Here is a 27,278-nt window from a genome sequence, read left to right on the forward strand (position 1 = left end):
ACTTACATACGCCCTAACTCAACATGTTTGTTTTGGGTCCACCATGGGCCAGACCCTGTGCTCATGCAGAGAGCAAGCAGAGCTTGGAGTCATGCAGCAAGGACAATCATAATGAAATGGGGGCATTAAAATGCTCTAGTACAATGCCCTAGAATACACAGGAAAAGCCTAGATGTGAGAACAGGTCAGTGCTTCAGGTAGGAGCAAAAGATACTGGGCAGAGGAACAAGAGGAGAGGAAGTGGGTCCCACCAGAAAGGGCCCTGATGCCTGGCATGGACTGGACACAGAATGCAGGAGAAACCAATGGAGAGTGTGCAGCAGAAGAGGGCTTCCAAAGATTCCCTCAACTACATCACGGAGGAGGATTTGGAAGGGAATGCATGGGCAGCAGGAAGAGCGCTTGAAGCTGTTTCGGGTGTAAATTGAGAGCTTGAGTCTCACAGGGACAGTGGAAACACTGATGCTCAAGGCTAGTGAAATTTACAGTAAACCCCGAGAATTATCAGTTTCTCTAGATATCCTGTGAAACACAGATGTTCTGATTTATTTTGCTTAAATCTCTAGAAAGCCTCAACTATCTTTCTACACAAAGAATCTATATACCAGGTATCTCTTTGTGCTAGGTTCCCTCCTTGAAACCCTTTAGATGTGTTTCAGTTTGGGTTCCCTGGCTGCTAGAAGTTGTTTGTTTTAACATTTATGTTCATGGAGGAAGAGGTTTTGATCAAAGATTATGGAACTCCATCTCCTCTAAATCCAGATCTGTTTCTCAGTTCCACATGTCTCCTTGAATAGAGTCAAGAACTTCTATTCTGGCTCTTAATGTTTGCAGTATGATTTTTTTTTAATGTTTACTTATTTATGTTGAGAGAGAGAGAGCAAGCAAGGGAGAGGGAGAGAGAGAATCCTAAGTAGGCTCCAAGCTGTCAGTGCAGAGCCTGATGCAGGACTCGATCCTATGAACTGTGAGATGGTGACCTCAGTTGAAATCGAGAGTTGGATGCTCAGCTGACTAGGCCACCCAGGGGCCCCTGCAGTATGATTCTTGAATTTGCTGCCTCAGATTTCCTCTGTTCTATCTCTTATGACAGACATGGGCCAGTTTTGCTCCCCATTGGCATTCAAACAGATGTAAACATCCCAGATACCAGGGAAAATATCATGGAGCCTGTTCAGCATTATGACATAGCTCTGTAACCCCCCACCAATATGTCCACTATAGTCAAAGCTATTAATAATTTATAGAGGATATGCAGATTTAGATTTTAAAAATCAACCACAGAAAGTATTTTTATATAGAACAGGCTGACTTCTACATATATCTTTAAAAAAGTATGTTATAATGTACTTGGCAAAGGTCAATCAAACTTGACCAAGTTTGTCATAAACAGATAAAATGAGATATTAAAACATTAAGACAATTCAGCAAAAGGCCATATTCTGGTTAAGTGCATGATCATACATTCAAATATGTTCTTTGAGATTCTCTGTTCAAAAGTAGAGCTTGACCATTGGGCTTTCCCTGTTTAAAATTAAGGCAGTCTGTTAGCCTGGCTACTCTGTCTGGTCATGAACAAACTTTTTGGATAGAGGTGACTGGCTGTCAATCTCATCTGCCATTCTTGGAGGCTGAGCAGAAAGTTAGTTACAGGGTGGCTAATTGGTAACTTTTATCCCAGCATTAGCTTTCTATTGCTGCTATAATTCCCATGATCTTAGCCAACAAAATTCCCCCTAAAACAATGAAGCTTCTTTACTTCCTGAAGGTAAATCTCAAAAAGCACCCTTGTGGGAAATAGTCACCTCTAATGTCCCATTTACCACAGATGGCTGCAGCGATTCGAATCCTCTAAAAGAGCAACAATGAAGATTGATGTTGCCATCTGTCTCTGGTAGATTTAAATGTTTATGTCCCCCATGGCTGTAGGGTTTTGGCAGCAATGTTGTTGATATCCAAGAAGGAAAGATGTAATTAAAGTTAAGAGACTAAGAGCTAGAAGTTGATTTGATTTGATATAATATTTTGTCATTGTAGCCTGCTGCTTCTCTTTCTCTCTCTTTTTTCTTCTGCCCCACTTGCTGACTTTTTCCCCCATTCATCTGATCTACACCAAATCAGTGACCTGTGAGGTTTACCTTAGCTGAGTCTCTATCAAAACTTTTCAAATTCCCAGCAACGCTGGTAACAGTGGGGAAAAGGAAGTGAACAATGTGGCGTGGAGGCAGTTCCGTGAATGACAGAATCTTAGCATTCAAAACAATAGCAAGGACACCATTAAAAAAACTTTGAATGAAAATTCCCCTCACAGCTCCCTCCAAAGCTTTGTGGATTTCAATCATTTCTTCTTTGGTTCCCAGTACAGTAATCTTTGGATTACTCAAAGATCTTTCACATTTTCTGCACAATTTATTTTAATATAAATTATTCACTGAATAAAAAATGTATACAAAATCTCTACGTTTTTTCCTCTGGAGTAACTCACTGTCCCTAAGGATGTGAACAATGGGATTTGTGTTTGAGAAAGTTGTTAAAAATAAGTCTTAAGCTTTAGGAATGGTTCACATGTGACTCAGTTATTTTTAAAAATAAATAAATAAAGCCTGGGGAGAGTAGGGGGCAGAGGGAGAATGGTTTCAGAAGGAAAAGAACAAGCAATCCATTTTAATGAATTGCAAGACAGTCTAAATATAGAAAAGAAGACTCCAGTCATCTCTGAAGCTTGAACATAACTCCTTTGCACCCCCCCCAACCCATATATATACTTCCATTTGTCAGCCTGTAAAGAAAAATCTCTGCACTGCTAGAATTTCTCTCTGCTTTGAAAATTGATTGTACACTATCTTAGCTAGGGCTACAAAACTTACATTCCACACAGCCAAAACCTTAGAAAAGAGATTTTGTTGCCTTAAATGAAGTGGGTTCAAAAACTAGATTTTCTGTCCTGAAAGGTGTTATTTTAGTCCCCCATGAGGCATTTAAAGCTAGACAATTGCTTATTTAATCCTTTGGCACAACAGGGTTTTAAAAAATTAGTATGAAAAAGCTACTTACTCAGGCTAAGTCAAATCCAAGCATTAGCGAGTCTTAGAGGCTAGAGATGGAGAGAGTGCTGCTTGTTGGCTACTTGAGGAGGGTTCTTTTTCCTCTGGGACAGTGGCTGCTTGGCTTTTGGAAGCAGGAAGCTAAAAAGGGATGACAACAAAACTCTGTATAACACATGGTTTCCTGTGAGGCAAGTGGGGCTCCAGGCAGTTATCACCTCCAGATTCAAAAGCAATAGGGTAGGGCCAAGGTTTCCCAAGTGCTGATGGGGGACAGCATTCAGCTGCAGATAATTTTAAAAACAGAGACCTAACGCCCAGAATTCTAGGAAAATCACAGTCTTGGATTTTCTCCCAGTCTACCAAACTCATCCTGATCAGCAAGCAAATACACACTAAGACAGTGCCTGTATGTTGTTTAACCCCAGAGGTGTGGTGGTTTTAACACAAGTCTGGAAATGATTTGAAACATCTCTCCTAAAGAGATGACATCTAATTCTCCTTTCTTTAAATATTGGGCTGGCCTTCTAATTAAGAGTAGGTAGCAGGAGTGATTCTATGTGGCTTTTAAGGTCATTCCTCAAAAGTGATACAGCGTCTGCCTGGCTGTCTCTCCAAGAGACTTGGAGCATGGATACCACCATGCCAGAGAAATTGCAGAGACGGACCATAGAGACCCAGTAAGCTCAGTCCCAGCCATGCAAGTATTCCCAGTCCGTGGGCCAGATATGTGAGCAAAGCAGCCTTTGAATTGGCCCCAAATCCAGTAATATCTGAAATCTTGAGTCAGAACCATCCAGTCAGACCCAGAATGCTGGATCCACAGAAACGATGAAAGAGAAAACAGGTGAATGCTATTTTTAGGTGATTAATTCTGAAGGTGATTTGTTTCACAACAATAGATTAGTGGAAATGTCTTGGTACTTAGAAGCAAAGCATTGCCGCAGTGGAAGTTAAAACATGTGGCCCTGGTTTGGGACCTGGGTGGGGGCTGGAGGGTGGAGATTAGAGGAGCTATGGAGAGGCTGTGGGTGAAGGACTGAGGGAAAGTGAGGAAAGTATTGGCAGCTGGAGGAGAGAAGACTCTGGTCCTCAGGTGTAGGCAGTTTACACCAGTGATAACATGGAAAATAGAAAATGTACCTAATGGATTCATGACCCAGTAAGGTTTCCAGACACAGTATTGAAGGTGCCTCCTGATCCTTCTATGAGAGGAGAGAGATGAAGTACAAAACAAAACAAAACAAAACAAAAAAAAGCAAAACACTAAAAAACAAAAACAATGTTAAATAAAAGAGCCAAGACTGTAGGAGTTCAAAAAATAAAACTATTTCTCACTTCCATCCTCTCCAGATGGCAGATGAGGCTAAAATTAAAATATGTAATTACAACCTAACAATGAAGGTAGCACTGTGACTTTAGAAGCCTTTGTTTAGACCTCACACAGATTGAAAGCAGTACTATTCTTTCAAATAGCCAAAAGTCCCTCTAAAAGGGCATGCCTTTTAGATGTCTCCATTAACAGAAATGTTTCTAAAAATCTTAAGGGCACAGTTCCACGGTAGCCTTAGAGGGAGTGTAAGGTAGAAAAAAGCTTATCTCAGTGAGATTTGTAGATGTGTTTTTTTGTCTAATGAAGTGAATCTGAACAAGGTTGAGGGGAAACTTTTTTTTTTTTTTTTTAGAGAGAGAGAGACAGAGACAGAATGAGAGTGGGTTAGGGGCAGAGAGGGAGACACAGAATCTGAAGTAGGCTCCAGGCTCTGAGCTGTCAGCACAGAGCCCGATGCAGGGTTCGAACTCCTGAGCTGGGAGACCACGACCTGAGGCCAGGTGGGCGGCTCAGCCAGATGAGCCACCCAGGTGCCCCAAGGGGGAAAAAACGTTTTAAAAAGACTTGTGCTAATGAAAACATTGCCAGCTCAGGCTAAAAGGGACAAGAGGTAGTATACAATGAAAAGAGGCTTTTGGGTTCCTAAAATTCTCTGGGAAAGAAGCAGGCTGAGAAAACTGCTCAGCTATAAAGATGGGGTACATTTTCTAGAACATCAAGAATAATTCAGAGGGAGGAACAACACTCAGCTGTAATCAAGGAACTTGGTTGGGGCACCTGGGTGGCTCAAGGTCTGAATCTTGATTTTGGCTCAGATCATGATCTCGAGGTTCATGAGATGGAGTCTGTGTCAGGCTCTGAGCTGACAGCAAGGGGCCTTGCTTGGGATTCTTTCTCTCCCTCTCTCTCTCTCTGCCTCTCCTGAGTGCCCGCATACATTCTTTCTCCCTCGCTGGACTTCAGAATTGCTATAGCCTGATTACCTGATTGACACAGACTTCTGAATGTCTATAGTGGTTAATCCATGCCTCTTACCAAAGTATGCTGGGTGGGGGAGCAATACCTTTTCACTTTAGTCCACAGATGTTCAGATCAAGAACAGGATTCAGGAGGTTGTAACTGAAGATCTGCACCTACAGAGCAGCACCTGAACGTGATTTGGATGATGGGTGACCAGACCTTGAATCTGGGATGGACGCCTTCTGGATGAGAAATTTAGGGGTCTCAGGAGGGGTTGAGAGTATTTACATGTGGGATCAATATAAATAACTTTTGGCTAGAGGGCAGATTGTTGTAATTTTAAAATGTGTCCACAATTTTTTGCCATTTTTTCCATTGGATGGTGGAATCTAATTCTCCTCCCTGCAAATATAGGCTGGCCTTACTGACTTGCTTCAACAAATAGAATACTAGGTCACAAAAAGCAATGGGGCTTCCACCTACTTCTCTTGGTGCATATTGTTTGGAGCCCTGAGCCACCATATAAAATGTCCAGCTAACCTGAGCCCCATGCTTAAGAGACCTTGTGGAGAAACCACATTAAGTTAGTGATGCTCTGTTCTAGCTGTTTCACCTCCTAGCTCTGGCATCAGATATGTGAGTGATGAGACTTTAAAGATGATTCCAGCTAAGCCACCATCTGACTGCAGACTCATGAGAAATCACAAGTCAGAACCACTCAGCCAAACTGCTCCTGAGCTCCTGCCATAGAAATTGTGAGAGATGATAAATGGCTGTCATTTGAAGACACAGAATTTTAGGGCGATTTGCTATAAAGCAATAGACAACTGGAACAAGGAGGGTACCAGTCACATTTCATTCTCTCTGAATGGGAACCCCTGGAGTTCTTCAGTAAGACTCTATCATAGGAGTCTGTGCAGACTCAGTAGTAAGTGTTGGCCAGCATCTCTGGGCTTTGTCCATATTACTTGGTCCTCACTTTTTCTCTCCTACTCTCTGGTTTTCTACTTCCATTTGATACTATGCCTTAACTTCATCTGATAATGAAGCTTCAAGGTTAGTCCTTAAGAATCTGGTGCCCTGGCTTGGCTAATCTCCTTTGAGTATTCTAGTCTAGTTTACCCTGGGAGTTCCCCTTAATGCCACCCTGATATCAACAAGACAGCACATGGAGGCCCCTTCTCAGCACATCCCACATTCTTTCTGCATTGCGGGGAAGGTGGGGCACCACACATCCAAGTTCCATTTTCACCATGTGCAAACAGCTGCCTGTCTACTTCTCAGTATGGAACAAGGCTTTCCTCCAGGTTTTCCAGCTGAACCCTGTACCCAACCGAGCCACTAATGACAGGACCTCAGTCACCAGCTAATGACTTCCATGCAAAGGCAGAAACATTTTAGTCAAGATGCACCTGTACTCTTGGGGTCTGTTTACTGGCTCACAGAATGGGATTAACAAAAATAGCATGATTCTGATAATAAACTTATAAATAAATTTGGTCATGAAGTGACATGGGATGAACAGTAATGGGGATCCTTAAATGACATTTACAGAGTACCATGTTTGGTTTTTAATGTTGGTAAAAACTGAACTGCTGTCAGTAAGACAAGCAGATCAGAACACATGTTGCAACTCTGGTGTCCATGTGAGAGGTACATGGATTCAGTATGCTCTCACTACTTTACAAAACATGGGAAAGACATGGGAATTTCAGTTTTAGCTTTGTGAAGATATAGGAAATAACTTGCCAATAGGCTCCCCTCAAATTGAGTGTCTTTCAAATGATTTGCAATTTGAATAGAATCTTTAGGTGGAGAGGGCGGAGGAGAAATCAGAGACAAACAGACCAGATAGAGTGTTATGCACCTAAACTTTCCTCCAGAGCGGTTCACTGTCATGGCTGAACATTGGAATCACTTGAGGAGATTTTAATTTGCTTTTACAGTTTATTTATTTGAGGGAGAGAGAGATGGGGTGGGGGGAGAACGATAAGAGAAGGGCAGGGAGAGGGAGAGAAAAAGAGAATCCCAAGCAGGCTCTGTATGCTGTGCTGAGCCCAACATGGGACTGGATCTCATGATTGTGAGATCATGACCTACGCGGAAATCAAGAGATGGATGCCTAACTGACTGAGCCATCCAGGTGCCTTTTTAATTTTTTTTAATTTTTAAAAGTATTTATTTAATTTTCAGAGAGAGAGAGAGAGAGAGAGAGAGAGAGAGAGAGCATGTGAGCGTGGGAGGGGCAGAGAGAGGAGAGAGAGGATCTGAAGTGGGCTCCATGCTGACAGTGTGGAGCCTGATGTGGGGCTCGAACTCATGAACTGCAAGATCATGACCTGAGCTGAAGTTGGATGCTTAACTGACTGAGCCACCCAGGTACCCCAAGTTAAAAAAATTTTTTTTTAATTTTAGAGAGAGGAGAGAAAGAGCACAAGTAGGGAGAAAGGCAGAGGAAGAGAGAGAATCCAAGCAATCTCCATGCTCAGTGAGCACAGAGCCCACCACCCTAGGATCACAACCTGAGCCAAAATCAAGACTCAGATGCTCTACCAACTGAGCCACCCAGGTGCCCCTGAGGAGATTTAAAAAGTACATACACCTAGACTGTCACCTCGGAGACTATGATTCAGTAGGAATGTTTAGAAAGTTCTCCAGGTGTAGGAACCCCTGCCTCTGTGAGCTCCTGAAGACAACCTGAAATCTTTCCTCTTTGGCTTCTGTTTCTTCCACAGAGCCAGGTTCGTGTAGAGTCACACATAGTATACACGCAGTATGTTCATGTGGTTGGGAGGATTCTAAAAACTTTCTTAGGAAGGTAAACAATATTCCATTCCACTCTTGTTTTTTTATCTGTATTATCCTTTAAAAACTGATTTATTAAAAAAAATTGTTAAGCACTGGGCCTTGGTCACCATTGTCAGTCTTGAAGGCAAAGAGATTGAAAAAAGACTTGTATTGTTACTATTTTCAATGTGATGTGGGGACTTGGAAGAAGGGGGAATTGTTTCGAGAGGAGTACTGGAATGTTTTTCAAGAGACTTTTTGAACAGGGTCTTAAAAGGATTAATAGGAATTTGGCTGCTAGAAAAACAGGAAAAGGCATTCTCATCAGAGGGAACAGTGTGTGCAGAAGAACAGGGCCATGAGAAGGTCTGGAACGTCCAGGGATCACTGGGAAGGTGAGCACGGTACAGATGGAGGATGTGTGCGTGGAGAGGTGGGAAGTGAGCCTGCAGAGAAAGGGGAAAAGATAAAAAAAAAAAAAGACCTGATTTGTAGAGTTTGCCCATTTCTGTAGTGTATATACTCCCATCTGATTTCAGGTTATCAGTGATTTAAGTACTGACTCAAAAAATTCCTACATATAAAACAGTCGGTTTTTGTGAACTGGTACCAGCTGTTTCCAGTACATGACTGACAGGAGGCCAGATCCTTTAATTCCAAGAGATAGGCTAAAACAAGTTTCTGCCCTTTTGTCACAATGGTTCTGCTTCACATTATGAGGCCCACTTCTATGGGTTTGGAGTAGAGTGGGTCAATGAAATAAATGCACAAAAGACTTGAAAACCCTGGAACTAATTCTCAGGCTCTTATCACCATCAACATTACCCTTAAACGCAGGCAAGAGGGGCTTCTGTTCTTTTTTTTTTTTTCCCCCCTGTTCTGGTTCCCATCTTTAAAGGGTCTGGCTCTGATGTTCTGCAGGCATAGCACTCCCACCCCCCACCCGAGAATGAGGACTCCACGGTACAATGCCCAACAGGAACTTACCTCCCCCCACTCCTACTCCATGCACTCCAGACGTCTGGGACTCTGGAATTCTCTCCGTATATGGAGGTCTTCTCCCAAACCTCCTTCCCTGAGGATTAGCACCTGATCCCCAAGGCCTGGCCAAGGAAGAACTGCTTGCCAAGGTAGGGCAGAGTACGGATGTGGGGCTGGCTAGGGGGTGTCCATACACGTGCATGTGTAGCCCCTCCCTCTGGATACACACTCCTAGAGAGATAGGAGTGGGAAGTGTAAAGCACAGAGAAGGCTTAGGCCAGGTTGTCCTCATGCTGACACGGTTTGGTGAAGAACTTCAAGGAATTCTAAGTGCAACCCTGACTTTCTAGGTTAGTATGAACACATATTTGTCAGGGTAAGAGAATATAATATATTTGACAATTTGTTAGTTGGATTTATATTTTTAAAGACTTAGAGATAAGGTATGTGGGCCTCCATTTTGACTCTATCCTGGGCCCAGCAAATGCCAGGAATGGGTTTCCTGTTACCTCCCTGTTACCACGTCTATATATATATATACACATTTTTCCCCCCACGGCTATATTTTAAGTCAAGGTAAGCAAGCTAGAGACCCCAGGCAAATTCTTGCCCGCTGTATGTTTTTATAGACGCTGTGAGCTAAAAATGGGTTTTGCATTTACAAATAGTGTTTAAAAATCAAAAGAAAAATGTTTCGTGATTTGTGAAAATCATATGCAATTCAAACTTCAGTGCCCATGAATTGTTTGGCACACAGCCAAACTCATTCATGTGTGTGTGTATTGTGCACGGCTGCTTTCATGCTATGACAGCAGACCAAGAAGTTGTGACAGAGACTGTAGGGCCTGGAAAGCTGCATATATTTACTGTGTGGTTCTTGGAGTAAATGTTTGCCTACTCTACCCTTAGAGTAGCCACAGACAGGAGGAAAGAAGAGTGCAGCCGTCCTTACGTGGCTCTGCTCAACAGAGTCACCTGTTGGGTTTCCCAAACAGACAGACCTATGCCAGGGCCCCGCTCTCAATATTTTTAGGATCAATTGGTCTGGGGTTCAGGTGTTTTTGAGACATCCCCATGATTCTAATGAGAGCCAGGGCTGTGAGCCACTGGGCTCAGAGAATGGGTGCGTGAGGATCTGAGTTCCCCAAATGTAAGGCAGAATAAGGTTGCGAGAATTGTGCCTGCTTTCCCCAAGGACCCGAGCAGACTACAGCCTTTCTTTGAGGACACAAGTTCCCCAGTTACCTGATTAGGCTGAAGGTGGGGCGAGGGAGAAGGGTCATTGTTTCGCACTGTGCTATGACATATAAAGTTAAGTTTCATTTCTACTTCTCGAAATCCTTAGGCTGTAGCTCAAACACACATCCCTGGGTTAGCCCAGGACTGTGTGCCTCTGTCAGGCAGGCCCACCTTGGACTGCGGTGGCACACACCTTTGCAGGGGCCCCTGCTGGGTCACTTCTCAGGATACACTCCAGTAGGGAACCTTTACCCCATCTTTGCAGCATGCCCTCCATAATTATTGGTGGTCTCGCAGGGAAGGAGAAAAAAGACAACTCTATCAGAATCCCATTCTCCACCAGCACACTCAGAACCATTGGCAGAGGCTGGCTCTGGGGCTGCAAGGCTGCTCCGAGCTATTATTGTGCCTGGCTCTCTCTCAGCAGGACTCGACGCAGACAATATAGTACACCGAGAGCATGGGGGATGAACAGTAAATACGAGGCCTTGGATTTTTTTTTAATCTTGTCAGTTTTCCCCTGATTTGTGTCCTTTATCCTAGCCCCCTCTGCTGTATAAGCTTCTCAAAGCTAATGCCCATAACGCCACCACCCACTGGTAGCAGCAGGCTGCTGGGCCGCTGTGGGGTTCTCATTGCGGAGATTTACAATGCCCACCATTATTCAGCAACTGTACGTGTTAACCTAGTGGCAAGGGGTTGCTCCAACACCTTCCCCTCTGGTTTCTCTTTACTCTGGGGGCCAACGGCAACTCTAGGAGTGCCGCCTTCCTGACTCTAACTGCTTGCCTCAGCCAGCACACATCACATCCTCCAACCTGGCAGGGCTAGAATAGCTCTGCAGAAAAAGAAGAGAACGTTGGGCAATTATGGAGCTGAGAGAAGACTGTCATCTCGACTGCCACATTTAAAAAGTTAAAAATATTTCTCAAAGCCATTCCTTTGGCCTCTTGTAGATACTAGCCCTCTTCCGCCTTCTTTCTTTTATTAAGAGCTCATAGGACTAAATCACATGGTGAAGCTCTAAAATGTGAGCCCACTGCTGAGGCTTGTGGCAATGACCTCAACAGTGGGCATGTGTGCTCCCGTCACTGTTGGAAGCAGGACGGTGGCATACATTTTACTGCCTTGAAACAACTTCCAGAAACAAGTTATTCTTTTGACGCTTCTGTAATTCTAATCAGCTTCCAGGCTGATTTATATGGCTCCCATTTAAGGGAGAAATTCACCTATTATCTCTGCCTTGGCTACCACGAAGTCTGCCTTTTCACAATCTCTTGTCTCAGAATCCACTGGTGGTGCCAGGACCATGTGCAAATGCACATGTCCTTGGCATCAGTGACTTGCTGCTTCAGGGGAAACAGCAGGGGCAGGGGGGGTGCTGAAGATGTGGTGGCCCCATGAGCTTTTCTGGAATGGAACATGCATCAGCTGAGGACACTTACTTTTGGTTTTGTGAGAATGTTAAGCTTGTGAAGGGCTTACAAACTGAAATCACAGAAGTGGTAGGAGAGGAACAAGAGAAGGAAAACCTGAAGCGGCTGCTGCTGCTGAGTGAGGGTTTCTTCCCGGGAGAAAGCCAGGGGCCCTGAGGCATCCTAACATAAAACTTGAACCTCGGTTTTTGTCTTGAAGGGTAAACATTTTAAAATCACCAAATACCATATCTATAAATTGATGACCGTACCTGGCACAAACACTGTTAGCAGTTTATGAAACCATTAGGGGTTTGTCTGTGGTTTTGAAGCTGACAGATCCGACAAGGAGGAGGAGGTGATGACAGCAATGTGACTGGCTTCCTGAGGTGGCATTGTCAATCAAAGTGGAGGCCCTAAAGCCCTGCCCATTCAGGTGCAGGCACCCACTGGATGGTGTTCAGGGAAGTGTGCTCAGCCCAGGGAAAGATGTTTTGGTAGAATGTGGGCATGTTATGGCTTTGATTTGTATTCAGAGGAGGGTAGCCTACTCACCTCATCTTAGAATATGTACAAAATAATTGAGAAAGAAGCAATCAAAGATAAATAGGATGGTCATTAAGCAAAACCAGATACACAACACGTGTGGTGGATGTCATTCAGGAGCTGTGGAATTGCAAAGATCATGGAACTCACAGACTTATTTTACATAGCCTCCACCCTTTTACCCAAGTTTGACATAGCATGTCAAAAAAAGGGAGGGTTTGGGGTGCCTGGCTGGCTCAGTGGGTGGGGCATGCAACTCTTGACCTCAGGGTTGCAGGTGTGAGCCCCACATTGGGTGTAAAAATTACTTAAAAAATAAAAATCTTAAAAAAAAAAGCAGGTGGGGGGCGGGTAGGGTTTAACACACTCCTAGAACATTCCAGGTAACTCACTCCTTCCCACATCCAAGAGCCTTATGGGTTTCTTCTCTCATTTCATTCTCAGAATGACTGTGTCTAGGAGTTTTTAAGACAATGTTTCTTTGACACAGTACTGTGGTGTTATTTGGCACCCACCAAGAACATGTAGCAAGAAAATGTACAGAGATTCTGCTATACTTTATTCCATATCATGTTACAAGAAAACAACAGTGACAGCTGACAAACCATTACATCTTTCATAATACAGACAAATTACACTTGGTAACAAATATGCAAGATTATTCCATTCTCCTTACTATGTTTCATTTTGGAGTATAATAGTTTTCTGAATGATGCTAACACATTTCTTAGGTACTGACCTCCTGCTAGAAAGTACACATCTCAGTGTATCATACAAAAAAAAAAAAAGATAAAAGAAAAATTAAAAAAGTCCACTTCCAACTAGAGAATGTCAATTTTGTATGTGCCTCTAAAATATGCTGCTGTGGGAAGGGAATGAAAATAGGAGATTGGTTATTTTACTTGAGACATTTTTTGGTTGTTTTTGGTGTATGAGAAATTTGCAAGGCAGTAACATATATGGTTTCCTCTGCCTATAAGCCAGTAAGAGAGATAAAAGTTATGTGCAATTATGCAGCATATTCCTATGGATGGGGGGGGGGGGTAGGAAATAATCTACCCCAGTATGTACAGCCTAAACCTCCTCTTATGTAACAAAGATTACAAAACCAGTATTATTCACAGATGAGTCTCTCAAATAGACACATAAGCTAGGGTATTAATTACACTGGCTGTCATGTACACACTGAGGAGAGGATACCAAGAGGCTTTGCTCTCTCTGCAAACCTGGAGGCTACCCTGGAAACTTTTCTTATCACTCTTGGGAGGTAGAAATAGCTTCTCACCCTTATATCAGTGGATGGACAGCCACCCCTGTCTTATGCCCCTTGTTTTTTCTTTGAGCACTGCAAAACATTTTTGCATGTCCTATGTATCTTGCATTTTTAAGTCAACCAAACTGTTCCTTTAAGGAAATGAAGTCCCAATTTTTCTTTCAGATACTATGTGTGCATTGATGTTGCATTCATACCATCACCATGCTAATGTGTTCCTACTATTCCAGCTGTACGAATTCAAGCTAATCCTTCATATAAAAATAATCTCACAAAACATCCCATTGCTTTCTCAATAGAATAATAAATCTGCTAATGAACATGTTCTGTAATGATTTTCATGGCTGCCCTCAGTGGGAGAAGGCAGGGGAGAGGAGGAGGGAGGACGGATTGCCAATAGGAGAGGAAAGGGGAGAGAGACAAAGCAAACTTTGGATTTCCTGTACTGATAACAAGGACGGGGAACTACAAACCTCCTAAATGAGACCTTCTGAGACATACATCTCTGTAAAAAACAGATATCCCCCCAATACTGAGTATTATGCTTCAATTCCAGAGAGAAGCTGCTTATATATCTCTGAATGATGCTAACATTCCTAATTGAAGTCTTTTTTAATATTAAATATTTTCAAATGTTCAAATTAGAAAGCTTATTAAATAGCAAGATTTAATCATCAGCTGCTCTTGATTTAAAGTTAGTAAAATACAAAAGTTATGCCTCTCCCCCAAATAAATAATTCAAAACAAACCACAGACAAGGCCATTCTTGATTGCATGTAAAATTTTCTCCCCGTATTTATCTTAAGGAATCCTAATTTCAGCATATGTTAAAATATAGCCAAAGACTTCCAATGGGTTGGAATGTCCGAAAGAACAATGGGAAAGAGTTCCAGGTAGCAACTAGTAAACATTCTAGTCTTGGGTAACTTTTGCTCTCTTTAAAATTAATTAGCAAACAATTCCTTGCTTTGCACCTATAAGTTTTCAATGAATGCCACTTCTGAATAGGCTGGATTGTGACCTTGGCATGTTGCGTCCCACTCCAGGGAAGGTACCCTTTTAACACTTAGAAGTTCTGGGTCCAATTTCGTAGGAATGCTGGCTTTGACTGTCGAGAACCTTTCCCCTCACATGACTCTTAGAAGATGCCTTTGTCAGACTGGTTCATAACTCCTAGTCTCGATCCTAAAAAAGTGCGACACATTTCAAGTTCTCAGTCTCTCCTCCTTTCTGACCAATAGGAAAATGTAGAACGACATACATGGAAGTATTTCCATAGGAATTGGTGTTCTGAGGGGCTAGGTCTCATGCTTTATATGAAGTGTCCTAACTGCCCACTTGGCCTCAGTATTATTTGGGGTTATGCAGTGAGGCCGGCCCCACTGGGAGAAGGCCTACATCAGGCAGGTCTCCCTCCGCATCAAAGCACAACGTGTGCCCAGTCCACTTTTCCCTCCTTGTCACATACGTGCCTTCATCCTTCAAGGTCCCTCATCATCTTAACAAGGGAAGCTGGCCCTTTCTTTTTCCCTTGCCATCTTGAAAGCAAGACTCCCACATGGGTTCTGCAACCTGTGTTCAAACAGTTTTTCCAGGAGACTGTTTAAAGTTAAGGTCCCCAATGGTGTCTTCCAATCAGCTTGGAATGTTTTACAAAATGTAATTTAAAGGTGCTTTGGTGTAAGTGAGCAAATTTTTAACTCTGGATAACTTTGTAATTTGCTTTTTTAACTGTTAACTAGCCAATATGGCTTTCAGGGCTCATCTAGCAGAGACAATTCATTTGCACCCAGGTTTTAAGCATTCTGTTCCTCACTCTTTTCTCCTCCATTTAGAAAACACTCCTGAAGTATAACAGAGTGGATGGAAAATATAAGATGTTGACAAGACCCAGAAAACATGTAAAAGGTTACCTCCATTTCCAGAGGTTGAAAAGTAAGCAATTTATCCCTGTCTTTGTTCTGAATGCTTGATATTAGTTTCTTTACTTCCAACCTACTTGGAAAACAGTCATGCTATGTGGCTTAAAATGCTAAGCAGATTCCGATATCCTATATACACGTGCAGTTATTTCCAAGAGAAAACCACATTTGCAAATGTCCTCAAAAGGTAAGCAACAAGTGGGGCCCCACAGCCAGGGACCAAGTTGTCAAGTCGGTCTGAGAACATGGGTTTGCTGTAGCTAAAAATTTCCTTCCTAGTGGTTGCAAAATGTGTACTGCTCTCAAAGAAAACACACATTGTTTTATGCCACTATGTGGCTTTCAAGTACAGACATTACTGAAGAAGTGTGAACACCAAATGTGTTGTCTTAATGTATTTAAGACATGGCTGGTGAAAGCATAAAAACCTTTACAGAGACGCTGCGCTGCAGAGGGAAATCAAACAAAATCAAACACAAAAGACTGAAAAGAATACATGCCATGTATCAGTAAGCAAAGCTTAATCTTCACATAGTTCTTGGAAATCACAAGGTATCCAAATGCGTGCAAGGTTTTAAATAAATTGCAGAGAAAACAGGGTCTTGCCAGCTTCAATTTTCTTGTAAGTGAAATCCACCACAGGGAGGGGAAGGAAAGTGATCCGTGATTCCCTTCGTATTATTGGCCACTTCATTAATGTTTTTTTTTTCTTCCCAGAATGATGACAACTTAATCCTGGAAGGAGGAAAAGAGAAAATTGCTATATGTAAAAAAAACAAAACAAAACAAAAAAAACAAAAAAAAAAACAAAAAAAAACAAACAAAACTTACATCATTCATTTTTTCTAAATTACATGAGACATCAAAATTGGCCAGGCCAAAGTGAGCCTATCCGTTTTCTCCACAGCCACCCTGAGCACACATTTCGGAGGCAGAGTACTCTCTTTCACCAAAACAGCTCTTATAATATGATAAACAAATGTTCTGACTACACTTTTTCCCTTAAAATAACTTAACTCCATGAATGTAAATGGTCTAACTTCTTCTTGGATTATTTAGAGAAAAGGAAATTCAGCAAATTTCCTTCCCCAAATCATTAGTAGTGATACTGGTCTTAATTAAGTGCCTGTAGTATCATACAGACCATTAAAAGGACATATCCTCATGTTCATTTTTATGAACATGAAATAGAAAAATGGATCACATACATGCTTTAAAAAAATCCAGCTGTATATAATTCCTTGGTTGCCTATTATCAGACCTACTTTCAGCAGAATGAAAATTGGCCAGTATGACCTGAATTGCCAGTCTCTTCCCAACATCCTGCCTATGACTGTGTGTTTCCAATGGTGCCTGCTTAAGCTCGGTAACTACTTCCGTGTGAACAGTTCAAGAAGAAAGAAGGAATGTTCCCTCTGTTCCTCTTCACATTTCTCTTTGGTCCTTAAACATTGTCATGGAGCCCTAGGATGGGAAAGAAATGTCTTGCCAGGAAGGATGAAAAGGAACACTCTCAGGATCATGTCACACAGCCCAGGGATTCCAGCTCCACTGAATTCCAGAACCAACTCATCATCTCCATTTAGAAGCTCAAGGTCACCGAGGCCTGGTCAGGCCTGTTTGTCCCCTTCTATAGTGCCACATGGTCATCCTCCCAAGCAGAGAAGGAACCTTGATCTTTTGTTGAGACCTCACCGCACAGCTGTCCTCCTGCTGCACACGCATGCAGGCTGTCGTGCCAAGAACTTCACTGATGTGTGGTGCTACTCTGACCAAGAGAGCAGAAAGTTCCAGCCTCACAGTTAGGAACAGCACACTCCTGACTCGCTACTCATTTCCTCCACTTGGTATGGAAGGGTAACCTTCCATCTTTTCTTTTTCATTGAGGTGAAATTCATAGAACATAAAATTAACCATTTTAAAGCATATAATGTAGTGGCATTTTGGACACTCACAATATTACACAAACATCACCTCTATCTAGTTCCAAAACATTTTTGCTACCCTGAAAGCAGTCCTCATATTCTTTTTTTTAAAAAAATTTTTTTTTCAACGTTTATTTATTTTTGGGACAGAGAGAGACAGAGCAGGAACGGGGGAGGGGCGGAGAGAGAGGGAGACACAGAATCGGAAACAGGCTCCAGGCTCTGAGCCATCAGCCCAGAGCCTGACGCGGGGCTCGAACTCCTGGACCGCGAGATCGTGACCTGGCTGAAGTCGGACGCTTAACCGACTGCGCCACCCAGGCGCCCCTCAGTCCTCATATTCTTGAAGCAGTCACTCCCATTCTCCTCTTGCCCCAGCCCCTGGCAACCGTTAACCTGCTTTCAGTCTTTGTATTCACCTGTTCTGGATATTTCATACAAACAGAATCCTACAATACGTGACCTGTTGTGTTGGACTTCTTCCACTTAGCACAATCCATCCATGTTGGAGCATGTATCAGTACTCCATTCTTTTTTATGGCCAATAATATTCCATTTTGTTCATCCATTCATGAGCTGATGTGTATATGGACTGTTTTTGCCTTTTTGCTATTATGAATAGTGCTGCTATGAACATTCACGGACAAGTATTTAAACACCTGTTGTCTATTCTTCTGGGTAAATACCCAGGGGTGGAATGGCTGTGTCATATGGAAATTTTATATTTAACTTTTTGAGAATTGGAAAACTATTTTCCACAGTGGCTGCATCATTTTTTATTCCTACAAGTGATACACTAAGGTTCCAATTTCTCTACAACACCCTTGCCAATATTCGTTATTTTCTGTTTTTGCCTTTTTTTTTTTGGATTATAGACATCTTAGTGGGGTGAACTGGTACCTCATTATGGTTCTGATTTGCATTTACGTAATGATGAGTTAGGTTGAGCACCTTTTCATGTGCTTGATTCTTCTTTGGAGAAAATATATTCCAGGTCCTTTGCCCATTTTTAAATTAGGTTGTCTTTTTGTGTTGAGTTGTAGGACTCTTTATATATTTTGGATGTGAATCCCTTGATTTGCAAATATTTACTCCCATTTTGTGGATTATCTTTTTACTGTGTTGATAGTGTTCTTTCATGCACAAAAAATTTTAATTAGGATGAAGTCCAATTTATCCATTTTTTTCTTTTGTTGCTTGTGGTTTTGGTGTCATATCTAAAAATCCAATGTCAAATCTAAGGTTATGAATACTTCTGCTTTCTTCTAATAGTTTTAATTATTACATTTAGATCTTCAATCCATTTTGAGTTAAACTTTGTTTATGGTATTAGATAGAGGTGACATTCCATTCTTAAGAGTTCCCTATCCTCAGTGACTGACACAAATGTAAACAAAAGCCCTTACCTTAAGTTTCTGGGAGAGACCTGGGGGTGGAGTGAGAAGCCTGTTTGGATGGATATCACACATAGGCCCTTTGCTATCGCTAAGTCAAAACTCCTCAGGTATTTTCTCAAATACTTGCTGCTTGTGGCTCACTTGGCCAGCCCTGACCCCTGCCAGGTTGCCCAGATATGCCTTTATCAAACCTTTTCTTAAAAAAAAATATTTATTTTTGAGAGATAGAGCATGAGCAGGGGAGGGGCAGAGAGAGAAGGAGACAGAATCTGAAGCAGGCTCCAGGCTCTGAGCTGTCAGCATAGAGCCCCACACAAGGCTCAAACTCACAAACTGCGAGACTACGACCTGAGCCCAAGTCCGATGCTTAACCGACTGAGCCACCCAGGCCCCCCAAACCTCTCTCTCTCTCTCTTTTTTAAATGTTTATTTATATATTTTGAGAGAGAGAGAGAGAGTGAGTAGGGGGAGGAAGAGAGAGACAGAAAGGATAGAGAGACAATCCCAAGGAGGTTCCGTGCTGTCAGCACTGAGTTCAATACGGGGCTCAATCTTAGAAACTGTGAGATCATAACCCAAGCCGAAATCAAGAGTTGGACGGTTAACTGACTGAGCCACCCAGGCACCCTGATCAAACCTTTTCTTAAATAAGTCACCACCCTAGCAAAAATAACTAAATGAGAACAACTGCGTTTGTCCCATCCCACCTTGTTCTTCCAGGGAAATGAAGTAAATCCATCTTTTGTTCTACCTGTTGCTCCCACATAATCATGCATTCTGACTTGTGCACTGACATCTTTCCTGAGGCCCATGACATCAAAGACAGAGAGCACTTGTCCCCGCAGCAAGTCAAACACACCTGTCCACAGGCATCTTCAGGTGGTACCCAACCCTGCTACCAAACTTGACATTTTTATTAAGCAGATGAAAAAAATGCTCTTTGTCTTCCACGTTGCTTCGACAGAGATTTCATCTCTTCCAGGAAGCCTGCCCACCTTGGACAAATGGGAGAGTGGTGGGTTTGTCTTAACATGAGCTTACCTAGGCATGGAGTTCCTACAACCACACACAAATGATATATAGTTGACCCTTGAACAATGTAGGGATTGGGGCACTGGCTCCATGCACAGCTGAAAATCTGCGTAGAACTTTTGACTCCCCCCAAAAGTGACTACTAACTGCCTACTGTTGATTGGAAGATATACTGGTAACGTGAACAGTTGATTAACACATATTTTGTATATGCATTATGTACCGTATTCCCACAATATGGTAAGCTAGAGAAGAGGAAATGTTATCAGGAAAACCGTAAGGAAGAGAAAATACATTTACAGTAGTGTTCTACATTTATCAAAAGAATCAGCAAGGAAATAGACTTGAGTAGTTCAAACTCGTGTTGTTCAAGGGCCAACTGCTGCCAATGGCTGGCTTTCCTCCATTCTACCACTTTCATCAACTGAATGCAGACCTGGTTCCCAGGCTGACTTCCTAAACGAGTGACTTAATTTAGTCCCTCCAGGGTGGGGACATTTCCTGTGAGGGAGCAAGTAAGGAGGCAGGTGGCATCATTATGTTTCTGATTAAGCTTGGTTTTGTTAACTTCTGTGTCCCTACAGTAGAGCCAAGATACCCTGCTAAGATATTCAGTAAACCACTGCTGAATGAATAGGAAAGGATAGGGTAGAATCTGAACATTTGGGAGTGGAATATATTTTTAGGCGTAGAGTTCCCTCATGGCACATTGACTGAGGGCAAATGCTGTGCCTGTACTCTTACTGAAAGAGCACAGTGCTGGGTACAGAGTCAGACATCGGCAGATACACCACTGGCCAAGAAAGGTGGGTCTTGTGGGACAAACTTTTTTTTTTTAACCTCATGACATTCTGTTTGAATGATCTGATTTTCAGTATGTCTGATCTGACATAATAATAAACTATGTAGTCACCATGAGCCAGGGCATGTTACTATCCTGTTTGGTTGATACGCAACTTTTTTTTTTGGCCATTGCTGGTGTTTGTCTTTGCCTTTGTCCTGATTCTTCGAGTGTAATTTCTAGAAGAATAGCATGTGCCTAACCCAGGGCATAAGCAGAATTGGATATTAAAGGATAATGCATAATAGTAATTGGATAATAAATGGTGAACATGGTGATTATGGATAAGTCCATTACTTATGTTTGGGCTCAGACATTTAATGAAAAGAGCCAGTAATAAAAAAGAAGGGCAGTGCCAATGAGAGCTAGCCTCTTTTCCATCTCTGTGAGATGACTCTGTAGACCAAATTGTGCCAAGTACCCTGCCTGACACTGTTCATAAGCGGCATGGGACAGCCTTTCTCCCTCCTTGGGCAGCATCAGCATCAATTTCAATTTTCAAGGACTATATATAAGGTGCATCAATTTACTGCTAGAAGAATTCTTCAAGATCTAAATGTAATCATACATTTGACATGTGGAGAGGTAGGTGGAAGGAGTGATGGTAAACGACATTCACAGAGAAGCAAAATATAATAGCAACATAAATCCTTCCCTTACATTTAATTGATTATTAAAATAGACCACATATGCAACACAAATGAACAGTGACTATGACTTACAAGCTCAACTAAGTGCGCATCAACATAAGTCTATATATCATCAGATTAATGGGTGCCATTTTTACCTTGCTTTCTGCCTCTGCAATGTTCTTTCTCTAGAAATGAATGTTTTAAACAAGAAATTGGATTTTATTGATAAAATCCCTATTCAGAAATATCTACATAGAGCTTCTCAGCTATAAATATTAATTAATTGGATCGCTGGTACCCATAATGCAACTTTGTTCTGACCCATGTGCCCTATGAACTAGATATTTTTTGGATTCAATTTTCTTAAAACCAACTGTCAGCATCATGTGATGGAGGAGATGAAAAATGAAAATGAGCAGTCCCGCTGTGCAGGTGGGTGACCTGTGGGAGAGAGTCTGCCTGGTAGGATTTTTACACGAACCATCAGACACAGACCAATTGATTAGATCATCTCATACCCGCCACCAACTAGGCTCAAGAGACTAATTAGAGAGAGTACTGCCTGCGCAGGCACCCCATTGACACCTAATTTGCTCAGCCAAAGCCTTTGGGGAAAATGTATTATCTCTGCAGCTGCACTTCATGCATTTCTGATTTGAGGCATAAGCAAGGAGTGCTTCATCACTCTTTTGAGCAAACTGAATGTAGAAGCCCTTAAGTGCTAAATGCAAGCAAACAGACCCAAATTAAAAACGGGCCAGGCTCTTTCTAATTCCCTCTGTGCTCCCCATTAAATCTCTGTGTGTACATACACACACACCCCTCCACACACACATGCAGTTTACATGCCGGCGGGACCATACAGTTGAAGACCCCAGCTCAGGGTGCTTCTATGTGATCAGATGGCCTTTCTTCCACTAGCCTATTTACCCACTCTAAGGTTTTGTGTTTGTTTTATTGTCTTTTTTTGTCCCCCCTGCTGCATTACCTCTCTGCGAAGTATTCTTCTTTTTTTCTACAGGAAGACTCTGGCCCATTTTTTTCTCCTCTAAGCCTCACTGGAGAGAAGCGATTATTTTGATTCCAAATTAAAACAACTGTAGGTTTTCCTTTCATCGCCTAAATTGTGAACAGGATATTCACCAGGACGTATGTGAAACTGTAGGGTAATCCGCTCATTTCTGTTTGAGAGACTCTTTGTTAAGATACTAACAGAGAGGGAAGAATTATTAAAATTTGACAGAAGGAAAGCTGCCTCACAATGGCAAAGATGGTATAGAATTATGAAATAATTATCTTCAAGAAAAAACAATATATGTCATTTGACCAAGTTTAGCTTTTATCTGTTTATCTGAAATAAAACCAATTCCAATCTTCTTTTCAAATGTAGAAACCAAACCACTGGTACAGGAGTTATTTAAAGATAGGTAGGTAATTAATTACATGCTTTAAAAAAAAAGGAATAAAAATTAAAAATTCAGACAATGTGGAAAAACTAGGTTAGCTTTGTGCCAAATCTAGTTACTAATTTTATGCCTTTCTATTCACATGTTAGAAAAATTATTTTACCCACATGTTCTGGTAAATTACAATTCTGCTTTGTAATTTTTACACTTATTCTTAAGAACTCAATAAAGATATTTTAGCTAGCTACTTTTCTTTTTTAAGTTTATTTATTTATTTTGAGAGAGTGTGTGTGCAAGCAGGGGAGGATGCAGAGAGAGAATCCCAAGCATGGAGCTTGAGGGATTCAAGCTTGATCCCGTGTGGGGCTTGATCCCGTGAAATCTGAGATCATGACCTGAGCCAAAATTAAGAGTTGGACACTTAATCTGACTGAGTCACCTGCCCCTTAGTTTCTACTTTTATACCAGCATTCAAAACTGGCCTAAATTGTCAAATGATAGTCAAAGGATTATAGTGGCCACCTTAGTGAATATCTTTCTGAAGGTAAATGGAAAGTGGTTATAGGGGAGATGCCTGAAAATAGTTAGAAAAGCAGGGCCTTAACTAACACATATAACTGTCTATAGAATTTATTCTGATATTATGGAAAACATAGTCCAGAAAGCTCCCCCTCCTCAAGTACCACATTAAAAAGATTTCATGTGGAAAATATCCAGGAAAGTAAAAACCTACCAGGCTGTGCTACCTTGAGTTTAATTTTGCTTAAAATACTAAGAAAAACAATGAAATTAATCTTTTGTACTTAATTCATCTTCAAGCAGCATTCACTACTTATAGAAAATTAACTCCAGAAATAAGCCTGCTAAACCCTAAGCAATAGGCAAGCATGGATCTCTCTGAAGTAAGTATGTGCACTTACACACACACATATATATATACACACACATATATATATACACACACACATATACATACAATATGAATGAATATATATGGCACATGTATTCATTTTTACATATAGAACACATATACTCAAGTTTTATACTGTAGATGCTATATAAATGTTATCTCAAAATGGTTAAGTTTTAATCTTTATACTGATTTCAGAAAATCTGGGGACAGCTTAATTTCTTCGTTGTTTTGAGTGACTTTAATTATGTCATGATTTGGCTAGAAATATAGTTTTCTTGCAGAAAATTTGAAATCAGTGTTTTCCAGTTCTCTGACATTGCACTGAAGCTCCTTGGGAGCTTCCTGAAGGAAGTAGAAAATCAGTCAAACCTACTTCTGTAACTTATTTCTGACTTATGATAATCATGTTTCTTCCCCATCCCTCCACCCCCCAGAAGAGAACACATCTTTGAGACCAGCAAGAGAATATTAATTAAAATGAATGCAGAGATAGACAGGCTTTGTTTTAAGCTTAACAGAAGGTCCATCATTCAAAATAGCTCAAATCCTTTAAGTTGAAAGCCGTTTAGTAACATCCATATGGATGCACAAGGCACTAATTGCAGTGACTTTGCACATTTTAAGCTTCATGCCAAAGCGGAGATTTTAATTAAAAAATTTTAGGCAAAGCTATAAGTCTCACATTTCAAACAGAGCATTTCTCACACAAGGAAACTTAACATATCATTTTAATAATCATCACTATCAATGAACATTTATTGAAATTCCCATTAAAAACCAGGCATTGTATGATGTATAATTAGTGGTAACTGAAAAGAATGCTGGTGTGACTGTTTATTAAATCAGATTTATGTAAATGTAAAAGACTAGTCATATTTTAGACCCATGTGGATGGCAATTCTGGGAGCATGTCCTGTCTCAATGAAGGTCAAGAGAAGTGCAGGGAGACAAGGAAAGTACTGATCTGGATCTTCTAAGAGCATCCAAGACACAAACCGTCTTTTACAAAATCTTTTATAAAATCGTATCTATATAATCATGTGTCCACATATACAAATACATAACTGTGAGGTTTGAAATAGCTCATTGAAATAATTTTAATGACAAAATTAAGAATAGAAGACCCTTTACCAAATGGGACTTGTTCTTCCCAAGGATTTCACATTTGAAGCTTTATTTGCTCAGCATACCTTTATAACTGACTGGCTGCCAAGTGGGATAAGTTAATTAAACAGGATTCAGACTCTTTCACCTTCCTTATATATTACAGTCCTACTAAACTATATTTAAATAAACCAAATACAAAGCTATATAGACAAGCAGTGTGCAAATTTTTTACAACTTAAAACAAACACACACAAATATAAAACTACTTCTAAGTATTTAGCAGTCAGAGAAACACGAGGATTCATGTCTGACTTTCATTAAAAGATCTGAGAGGAGATCTGAGACTTCATTTTGGGTGGAATTTTTTCTTTCAAATGAAAACCTGCCTAGTACTATTATCCAAAGTGTTGAAGAAGAAGAAGTTTTCATGCTAAGGGTTTTGAATTCAATATAATATGATCACCTACAATGTCATTCTGTCTAGTGAACCATTGTATTGCAGAAATCTGCAAAGCTAAAACATAAATTTCTGTGGTCGGAGTTAGATTACAAAGGATGGATAAAGAACGATGTCAGCAGAAACCAGAACTCAGATGGTTTCATGTGAGAGATGTAGATTTACTGTTGAAGTTTTGAGTCACCAAGTCACGGCAGCCACATGCCAGAGACATAAAAACAGTTGCACGTGAGTTGAAGAGGTGCATGGTACCGTACCTACCATCCACTTACCCACATGCTTCCGCTTGGCTTGGCTTGGCCACATGCTCTGGCTTGGAATTCACTGTTTATTGCACATATCTTCTTGATATTAGCACATTTTGCTCTGCCATCCAAAATTCTATACCTTTAACCCTTCCATCAATCTTCTTTCACCTGTAAGCTATGCTAGTATTTTTATTAGTGTTTTTACTGCTTTTGTGAGTCCTATGTGCTTTAGACTGAATGTTTGTATGCTCCCCAAATTCCTATGTTGAAACCTAATCCCCAGTGTGATGGTATTTCCAGATGGAATCTTTGGGAGGTGATTAGATCATGAGGGTGGAACTCACATGAATGGGATTAGTGCCCTTATTAAAGAGACCCTAGAGAGCTCTCTCACCCCTTCATCATGTGAAGACACAGGAAAGAAGTGAAAGAGGGTCCAGACATGAATCTGCAGGTGCCATGGACTTCCAGCCTCCTGAATGGTGGGAAATAAATTTCTGTTGTTTATAAAGCCTCCATTCTGTGGTATTCTGTTATAGCAGCCTTAATAGACTGAGACATTATGGTTACCAAATTGAAAAAAAATTCTTACTCTGTTTTTTTTCCATAAGTCATATAATTTTTACTGAGGTATTCTGCTGAACACAGGTAGGAAAATGGACATCATATTCTAGCCGAAACATCTATTCTTGTGGAGCACATTCTGATATTGTCACAGAACGACACATCGTAGACACTATCATAGCAACATTTTTTTCCTGAGAAGGGTCCAAACAAGGACGGGGGGGGGATGCGGATGCTGGACAGCCAGCTCACCGGGCATCGACCCCTGCCCACGTATCAGCCTCACAATGTGAACAGTGCCAATGAACAACTTCCTGATGAAGACCAAGGACAAATCACTAAGTGCTGAGTCATGGAAACTAAGATGATCTACATGTAAAGTCATCTGATATGCATCTCCACAAAATTATAACTAAAGTATTTTGGTACTGGTTATACTGCTATAACTAGTTACTATATCTTTTTTTTTTAAGATTTTGTTTTTAAGTAATCTTCACCCCCAATGTGGGGCTTGAACTCACAGCTCCGAGATTAAGAGTTGCATGCTCTATCGACTGAGCCAGCCTGGCGCTCCATAAGTTGCTATATCTAATAGCCAAGATGAGCTCTGAGAGACAGAATTACAGAACACATGTCATGAGAAATAAATACTAGCATTTTGTGCTCAGGTAGCATCTTCTCTCAAAGTATATTTCCATTAATTCTCTCATTGAATGAAAGTGCCTTAAAAAATAGGACCACAACCATAAGAACAGATTTTATAAAATGGAGTTTTCTGTGTGTGTGTTTAAATTCTACTCCTTTAGTCACTGGTTCAATGTCCTCTGGCATAGCTGCAGCAGGAGGTTATGTTCCAGGTTTAAATACCCCTGCATTCACTAGAGGAGCCACAGCATTTCGAAGAATGAGGGGGTACCAACTGTGATGTGGTTTGCCAGGACTGAGGAGGGTTTCTAGGATGGAGGTCTCTCAGTTTTAAAACTGGAGCAAATCACAATGAATTGGTCACCCTCACAGAAACAACAGGGTTGACAAGTTGCTACTTCCAACTTTATAAAAACAGAGCCAGCAAACTCGGCACTTTACTACACAAACTAAGACATGCTGATGCTCTGGTCTCAGAATGTGTGTCACAAAGTGTTACAAATGCTAAATACAGAGAGTGGCAAAAGATCTGCTGAAAAGAGGGTGGGATCTGGGCCTTCCTCCTCTCAGCCTCCAAGGGATTTTTCATCTCTCCTTGAGGGTTTTAGACC

General features: G+C 41.3%; 1 protein-coding gene across 7 annotated transcripts in view; it reads right to left on the reverse strand.

Annotated features, from left to right (window-relative positions):
* Window positions 1-2,983: 2,983 nt before the first annotated feature.
* CDK14 (cyclin dependent kinase 14) overlaps window positions 2,984-27,278 on the reverse strand; it is a 633,016-nt gene continuing 608,721 nt past the window's right edge. For 6 of the 7 annotated variants that reach the window (XM_040471565.1, XM_040471562.1, XM_040471558.1 and 3 more), the window contains one exon: window positions 12,844-16,235. The gene's annotated coding sequence lies outside the window, so the exon portion shown is untranslated. Of the gene's footprint in view, window positions 3,186-12,843; window positions 16,236-27,278 lie in introns of those variants that run through there. The other variant, XM_040471560.1, reaches the window with a different exon arrangement.

The sequence above is a fragment of the Herpailurus yagouaroundi genome, unplaced genomic scaffold (genome assembly GCF_014898765.1).
Source record: "Herpailurus yagouaroundi ecotype Mexico unplaced genomic scaffold, PumYag 100, whole genome shotgun sequence".
In the NCBI taxonomy this organism is placed as follows: Eukaryota; Metazoa; Chordata; class Mammalia; order Carnivora; family Felidae; genus Herpailurus; species Herpailurus yagouaroundi.